Here is an 8,624-nt window from a genome sequence, read left to right as displayed (position 1 = left end):
GGCTTTTCAGTGTATTCAGCATTTTACTCCCTTCTAGAAGAGAGTAGTAACTCCCAAGCTCCCTATAGACAGAATCCCAAATCCCACTAATCTACTTTTGGCCATGTAAATCTGCCTATTGTGAATATTTCATGTAACTAGAAACATACATTTGTGGGTTTTGTGACATTTCTCTGAAGCTCTATTCATTTTTTCTTTATTCTTCAGATGGCATCTTCTCCTGACCTACTTTCAAGTTTGTGAATTTTCTCCTTGGCCAACTCAAATCTATTGAGTCTCTTCTATTGAAATTTTAATTTTAGTTATTGTACTTTTGCTTAACATAATTTCTACTTATTTTTTCTTTAAGATTTTATTTATTTATTTGTCACAGACAGAGATCACAAGTAGGCAGAGAGGCAGGCAGAGAGAGGGGGGGAAGCAGGCTCCCTGCTGAGCAGAGAGCCTGATACGGGGCTCGATCCCAGGACCCTGGGACCATGACCCAAGCCGAAGGCAGAGGCTTAACCCACGGAGCCACCCAGGCGCCCCTAATTTCTACTTTTTAAAAATAATTTCTTTTTATACATATCTGCTTATTTGATGAGACACTGTTATCTTACCTTCCTATAGTTCTTTAAGCATGGTTTCCTTCAGAGATTTGAACATATTTACGATTGATGTTGAGAAGTCTTTGCTTGCCAACCCTGTCAGTTGTCCAACTCTGTGACCATTTCTATTTGTTCTTTTTAATTTGTATATTTCAAATTTTCCTCCCTATTTTCATGTCTCATGTATTGTAGAAAATAATTTAAATAATATATTTTAACAACTCTGGATCATGATCCATTCTTGATATTGATACTGTTGTCTTTACTTCTTTATTTATTTCTTTATTTAGAGACATAATGAGATAATTCTGCAAAATCTATTTTCCCACTCTGTGTAGCTTCTGATGTCCCCACAGAGATCTCTTCCTTTGTTATATTGGCCTAGCCACCTCAGAGTCATCTGTGGATCAGCATTTGCCACTTTTGTTTGGAATTTGTGCTTGATATCCCCTTGGTCAGTTAGATTTCTATCCGCTGCTATTGTGCATATATATGTCATATGTATGTATGCCTGGGAGACCACTATTATAGTTTAAGGACTTTATAGATTTTTACCCCTTTGTAATTGTTTGCCGGGATGCTGTAACAAAATACCATAGACTGAGTTGTTTGAACAACAAAAATTCATTATCTCACAGTTCTAGAAGCTAGAAGTCTGATCTGAAGGTATTGATGAGGTTAGTCCCTTCCAAAGACTCTAAGGGAAGAGTCTCTTCCAGTCCTCTCTGCTTGGCTTGTATATGGTTGTCTTTAATGTATGTTTCTGTCGGGGACCGCCTCCGGCCGGGAAAACCCCCGCCATTACAAGATGGCGTTGGCTCACTGCCAGCAAAATACGCTGCAAGTGAACACCGAACTTTCTGGTGAAGCCCACCTAAAGGAGGACATAGTCATTGGCTGTTTCAAATTTAATCAGCATAGTAACAGGACTCTCATTGGCTCTCCCCATTGTTTGGCCCCTTATTGGTCACCTTGTTCACTGATTGGTCATGTAAACGTATATAAGTGTGTGGACTTGGGGAAATAAAGAGAGAGAAGATACATCTGAACCGGGGCTTCTTGTCGTCCTTGCCGGTCGAGGGCGACAAATGGTGCTGAAACCCGGGAATTGTTAATGAGTAAGTAAACCTTGCAAGGAGAAAAACCGCAGGTAAGCGGGGAAGGAACCACAATTAAAGTGGTGGGAATCTTGTACAAGACCGCAATAAGAAGCGGGCGGCCATAGAGCCGGGATTTTCTTAAGGGACCACAATTAAAGTGGTGGCAATCTTGTACAAGACCGCAATAAGAAGCGGGGCGGCCATAGAGCCGGGATTTTCTTAAGGGACCACGATTAAAGTGGTGGCAATCTTGTACAAGACCACAATAAGAAGCGGGCGGCCATAGAGCCGGGATTTTCTTAAGGGACCACGATTAAAGTGGTGGCAATCTTGTACAAGACCGCAATAAGAAGCGGGGCGGCCATAGAGCCGGGATTTTATTCCGCGGTAAAGCGGGGAATAAAGGTCGACTGACGTATATGTGCGTAAAAAGTCAGTGTGTTAGTTAGTGTCTTTAACGTCCGCGTCTGTTGTCTGTGTGTTCATAATGGGATCTGAAGTATCTAAAGTGCGGTTAGAAGGGTCTTTAAAAGACCTGCTGTAAGCCAATGGAACTCCGCTAAAAGCAAAAACTGCTCGGGCCTTTTTGAATACAGTGGAAAAGGCGGCTCCATGGTTCCTAGATGAAGGCTTGCTAAACATACCTCAATGGGACCACCTGTGATCCAGGGTTTGGCCCCTGTAAAACCTATTAGTGCCTCGGGGCCATATCAACCTTTGCCATTGAGGACCGGTGCCACAGGCGAGACATTATCATAAGCTGTTCCATGTGAATGCTTTAACTCTTCGCCTCAAACTTAACATAACAAAAGCACAGGCACGGGACATAGTCTCCTGCAGAAACTGCTTGACTTTACTACCTGCACCGTCCTTGGGGGTTAATCGTAAGGGTCTGTTACCTAGTCATATATGGCAAATGGATGTCACACATGTTTCAGAATTTGGAAAGTTAAGATATGTTCATGTACCTGCTCTGGAATAATTTTCGCCTCAGTGCACACAGGGGAAAAATCCAGAGATGTTATTGCCCATTGCCTACAGGCTTTCGCGGCATGGGAAAAGCCATGCCAGTTAAAGACAGATAATGGTCCAGCCTACACCTCACAACCCTTTAAAGCCTTCCTACAACAACTTGACATTCACCTGATACATGGAATACCCTATAACCCACAAGGACAGAGTGTTGTGGAGCGCGCGCATCTTACAATAAAAAATGCGCTTTATAAACAAAAAGGGGGAATAGGGGACACCTTCAGGTCCCCTAAAGATAAGCTCAACACCATTCTCTTTATTTTGAATTTTTTAACGTTGGACAAAACAGGTAAATCAGCTGCAGACAGACATGCAAGTGCTGTTGCTGCTCCCCCTAAGCCTTTAGTACTTTGGAAGGACATCCTCACAGGAAAGTGGAATGGACCAGATCCAGTGTTAGTATGGAGTAGGGGGTCTGCATGTGTTTTTCCACAGGAAAAAGAGGCTCCAATTTGGATCCCAGAGCGGCTGGTGCGTGCAGCCTTGCCTCTGAACACCAGTCATGATGCTGAAGATGCTGATGATAACGCTGGGGATGCTACACCTCCTGCGGCAGACTCAAGCCAGAGAGCTGTGAGCAGTGGTTAAAGCATGGCTATATCCTTCACCAGTGACTAACTCTTCTCTCCTATTCCCTCCTCTCCCTTTGATGCATGGCAGGTCTGTAACTTGTTAGGAGCATGTACTGATATCTCAGCAGTGTCCCATGTTAAATGGTGGCAAATTCCTCAACTGTTCTTATAAACAAAATGACTCTAGTACCTTTGAGACAATAGTTAATGTGTCTTGTCCCAATAATATTACTTATCAGCCCACTCCCATATGCGTTCACCACCATTCCTTTTCCTCGTAACAAATGCTAGCAAGCTGAATGATACGTTGAATTGCACTAAGAATTGCTATCTTTCCCAGTGCTGGAATGTCACGGCCTTCAAGCTGGCTGTGATTATGCGTATCCCTACTCCTGTTCCTATCCCAGTTTTCATCCCAGAGGACAAGTTACCGGTGGTGCTATCCAGAAATAAGAGAGATTTTGGTATCACAGCCGCCATTGTGACAGCATTGGCTATATCTACAGCAGCTGCCACGGCAGCAGCAGTCTCGCTTGCTGCAACTAGACCCACTGCGGAAGCTGTGAACACCCTTGCAGCAGGAATGGCAGCAGTCCTTCAAACACAGACTCAGATCAATGCACATCTGCAAGCAGGAATCCTGATAGTCAACCAGAGAGTGGATTTGGTTCAAGAACAAGTGGACATATTGGGGGCCCTATTGGGACTGGGATGTATAGCACCCTTCCCGGCAATTTGTGTAACTCCCATAGCCTATACAGAATGTTTCCCGACAGCTCTCCCAGTATTTGCAGGGTGCTTGGTCTGACGATTTTCAAAATTTCACACGAGTATGCGTGTGCAACCAGCTTCCCTCCCAGAGCTATTTCAAACATTCAGCAATATGTTCCAGTTTACCAAACAATGGGCTGGCACAATTGGTCTTCTTGTCCTCCTTCTTATTGGCATTCTGCTTCTATTCAGAAAAGTTCACCAATGGAGAACACAGCAGCGAGAGCAGAGCCGAGCTATAGTACAAGCCCTTATGTCAATAGAGGCTGGGACATCTCCCCAGATATGGCTAAGCATGCTAGATCGGTAGTCAAAGACGGGTAAGATCACTAGAGAAGCATACCAACCTAAGACAGGACAGAGATCATTGATATCTTGTGTCTGATGACGGGTAAGGATGTTTTCTGCTACTGACAACCTAAGACAGGCACGATCTCTGCCATAAAACAAAAAAGGGGGAGATGTCGGGGACCGCCTCCAGCCGGGAAAATCCCCGCCATTACAAGATGGCGTTGGCTCACTGCCAGCAAAATATGCTGCAAGTGAACACCGAACTTTCTGGTGAAGCCCACCTAAAGGAGGACATAGTCATTGGCTGTTTCAAATTTAATCAGCATAGTAACAGGACTCTCATTGGCTCTCCCCATTGTTTGGCCCCTTATTGGTCACCTTGTTCACTGATTGGTCATGTAAACGTATATAAGTGTGTGGACTTGGGGAAATAAAGAGAGAGAAGATACATCTGAACCGGGGCTTCTTGTCGTCCTTGCCGGTCGAGGGCGACATGTTTCTTTCACATCCTCTTACCTTTTTTCATGACTGTGTTGAAGTTTCCCTTTCTATTAAGGACACCAGTCATCTTGGATTTAAACCCAGCAGATAACATCACTTTAACTTGATTACCTCTCGCAAGACCTTATCTCCAAATTACCTCTCTGAAGACCTTATCTCCAAATAAGATACCACTCAGAGGTACTGGGGCGAGGATCCTACCCTAGGAACTGAGAGCACAACTCCACCCACAACAGGCATTTTCAGCCAAGGACCAGTAGCTTGGAAGTTGTCTCTCTATTGGTCCTAACAAAGGTGTGCAAACTTGGTCCTACACACAGTATTTCAGACTACCAGGGATGAGTGTAACATTATTTTAAGTCTATCTTCCTAAGACTTGACCCTGGATAAGGGTAGCTTATCTTTCCGTGTTTAGTCAGACGTTCCATTTCACTCTTCACGCTTCTGTTCTATGTGGTGAGTCTGTACAGAACCTGGGGAATGCTACCAAGTGTGCTCCTGTTTTTCTCTGATTGTTCCTGCACTGTTTTCTTGGTCTACAGATTTGAGTTCATTCCTAGGAGGGCTCTTTGAGATTTTCTCTTTCCACGTTCTCTCTCTCTCTCTTTTTTTTTTTTTTAATTTTATTTATTTACTTGACAGATGGAGATCACAAGTAGGCAGAGAGGCAGGCAGAGAGAGATTGAAGGATTCAGGCTTCCTGCTGAGGAGAGAGCCCGATGCGGGGCTTGATCCCAGAACCCTGAGATATGACTTGAGCTGAAGGCAGAGGCTTCACCAGGTGCCCCCCACGTTCTCTCTCTTAAACTTTTGGTTGTTCTGCTGTCTTGTTTGTTTCCCTGTAATTTATAAGTACTTATGATGTTCTTGAATTTGCCTTAACCCAAGGATGTTACATAGAGATCAATAAAAGCAGGCAAACGGAATGTCTAATGTCTTCAGGATGGTCTTAAAGAAATATGGCATACCAATGCCACTGCCCCTCTTCCCTAGACCTATCAAAATGTTTTTAATTTCACACCAGCTCCTCAGATAGACCACCTAAAAAAATAGTAGAAGCCCTATCTTTCACATAGAAGGACTTCCCTTGGCCTCACAGAACTGAAGCTCTGATTTTTATCTCAAAGTCTGAGCATTTGCTATCATTTCACTACACGATGTTTGCATCTTTATGGATTCTATTCTTGGCCTATATCATTGAATTCCACACATTGCATTTCAGCTTCTGAAAGAACTGAAAGATCCGTTATTTGAGAAATTGTGACTTTTCGAGCATTTGATTTCTTATTCTAGTGATGCAACTGTGTGAGACATGGCCATATATTCAGGTCTCCAGAGACAGGAAGGCAGGATAAGTCTCACAGAAGTATTTCTGTGGAGAAGTGTTGTTTGGTGACTATACTTTATGACTACAAAGATGAATGAAGCTGTTCTTATTCCATGCATATAAATTTTAATGTTATCTCTGGTCATGGAACAATGAATATGCCAGTAGCTGAGGCTTCTTACCGCTGGCCCATTAGTGCCCTCAACTCTGATTACAAAATTTAAAACTTTCCAAAAGTATATTATAGCTGAGGCTTTATATTAGCTGAAACTGGTGCTCAGACAGGCTTGCCAAATTACTTGTAGGCATTAATGTAAAATTATTGCTGATTTTAAGTGTGAGGGTCACCCAATGATTTCATGTTCGCACTCCTTGGACTTAGAGGCAACTCGGTTTAACGCAACCATCCTGTGCAAGTCAAATTCTGTTAAAGAATGCCATATAATTCCCTTTTTCTTATGAGACATTGTGATCAATACTTGTACAGAGCTCTGTTCATCTTATTTATTTTACATTTGCAGACCAAATGAGCATCCTGAATACATAATTAATTTTTATAGCAACCAGCCATACTAGTTTTGGGCCAGCTTAATTCTTTTAATCAAATTTGGATTTATTTATCTATTAAGAGGATAAAATTTACTGAATGTATTTGAACACAAGGCCTATGAGTTTCAGTGATGTTTCTTTGCCTTGAGAAATGGGAGTTTATATATACTCATTATTTTGAATGCCAAGTGCAAAATTATCAACTATTTATTATTTAAAAAATTGATATGTGTGTTTTACCTCTAAGAACACCATTTCCATGAGGAATAACACATATTAATTAAAAGTTGATATCTTGGAGTGCCTGGTGGCTCAGTCATTAAATGTCTGCCTTTGGCTCAGGTTGTGATCCCAAGGTCCTGGGATTGAGCCCTGCATTGGGCTCCCTGCTCAGCAGAAAGCCTGCTTCTCCTTCTCCTACTCTCTCTGCTCATGTTCCCCCCTCTCGCTGTATCCTTCTCTGTCAAATAAATTTTTAAAAAATCTTTAAAAAAAAAGTTGATATCTTAGCCACTACAGTTTCTTTTCTAGATAGTGCTGCCTGGTTGTCTGTGGTCTAACAATGATCAGCAGAGTGTCATCAAGAAAGTTAACTCACTGATGTGATGAAATGATGATTAACAGGCTGATGTTTACTGGCCCAGTGACTCCATTTATCTTTGATGTTTTGTTTCATATTGTTGGGGGTTAGCTGCATAGAATGCAACGAAAGGGAGGACCAGCCCTCTAAAATCCCTCCTGGTCACTTATTCTTTGGTCAGTACAGACATTTCATTAATTGGGTACCACATACTGGTCTATAAGAAGAGCCTGTAATGGGCTTATGCCATTGCTACTTTGGCTAGTATCATAAGCAAACATGGACTGTAGTGACATGGTATTCTTGAGAGCAGTGGGGCATGCTGTAAGTTGAGTGATCCTTAAAGAACCATGACACTGAAATTCAAAGGATGAATTTCTCCCTCCAATACGGATTCTGATTTTGGTCTTGTGACTGGCCTTGATCAATGGAAAGTAAGCAAATATGACATAAGTAAAAGCTAGTATGTATACATTGAAGCTTGGGGGGGCTTTTTGTTGTTTTTGTTTTGTTTTGGTTTGGTTTGGTTTTTTGCAATGTGTTTGTGATCTATTTTTAAAAGAAGTCCAATATGCCACAGGGAAGGACAAACAGAGATTAGGAGAAAGAGGTCCCAGATGTCCAGCTATTCTCAGCAAGGTTCACACTCATAAATGACATCATTTTGAATGTTCCAGCATAAGCTACTATCTGGCTGCAGCAGCATAAAATACTCCAAAGGAGGGACTCCTGGGTGGCTTAGTTCATTAAGTGTCTGCCTTTGGCTCAGGTCCTGATCCCAGGGTCCTGGGATGGAGTCCCACATTGGGCTCCCTGATTGGTGGGGAGCCTGCTTCTCCCTCTGCCCGCTGCTCCCCTGCTTGTGCTCATGCTCTCTCTGACAAATAAATGGATAAAAGCTTAAAAAAAAAAAAAAAAAAAAAGAGTTCTCCAAAGGAGTCCAGCAGAAGGACCAATAAATTCAAAAACATATGAGCAATAATACAATATTTTTAAATTTTAAGCCATTAACTTTGGAGTAGTTATTTACATAACAAGTAACTGAAATCAGTGGTGCTTTTGGAACTTCAGTGTGGATTCGATTCACCCTGATACCCTGATAAATATCAGGTTATAATTCAGTGGTCTGGGGTCAGGGCTGGGACTTCTACATGTTCTACGATTTCCAAATCAATGGCATTGAAACTTCTGTGCAGACCACGCTTTACAAATGGAGGACCAAAAATTCATTCTTCTTCACCTATCCTAGGACCATTTCTGGCATATCATTGTATTAAAAACTCAGATAAATCCTCTTTTTTTTTAAATTCT

Source organism: Neovison vison, chromosome 1 (assembly GCF_020171115.1).
Source record: "Neovison vison isolate M4711 chromosome 1, ASM_NN_V1, whole genome shotgun sequence".
Taxonomy (NCBI): Eukaryota; Metazoa; Chordata; class Mammalia; order Carnivora; family Mustelidae; genus Neogale; species Neogale vison.
The sequence above is the reverse complement of the archived record's forward strand: the minus strand, read 5'-3'. Positions refer to the sequence as shown.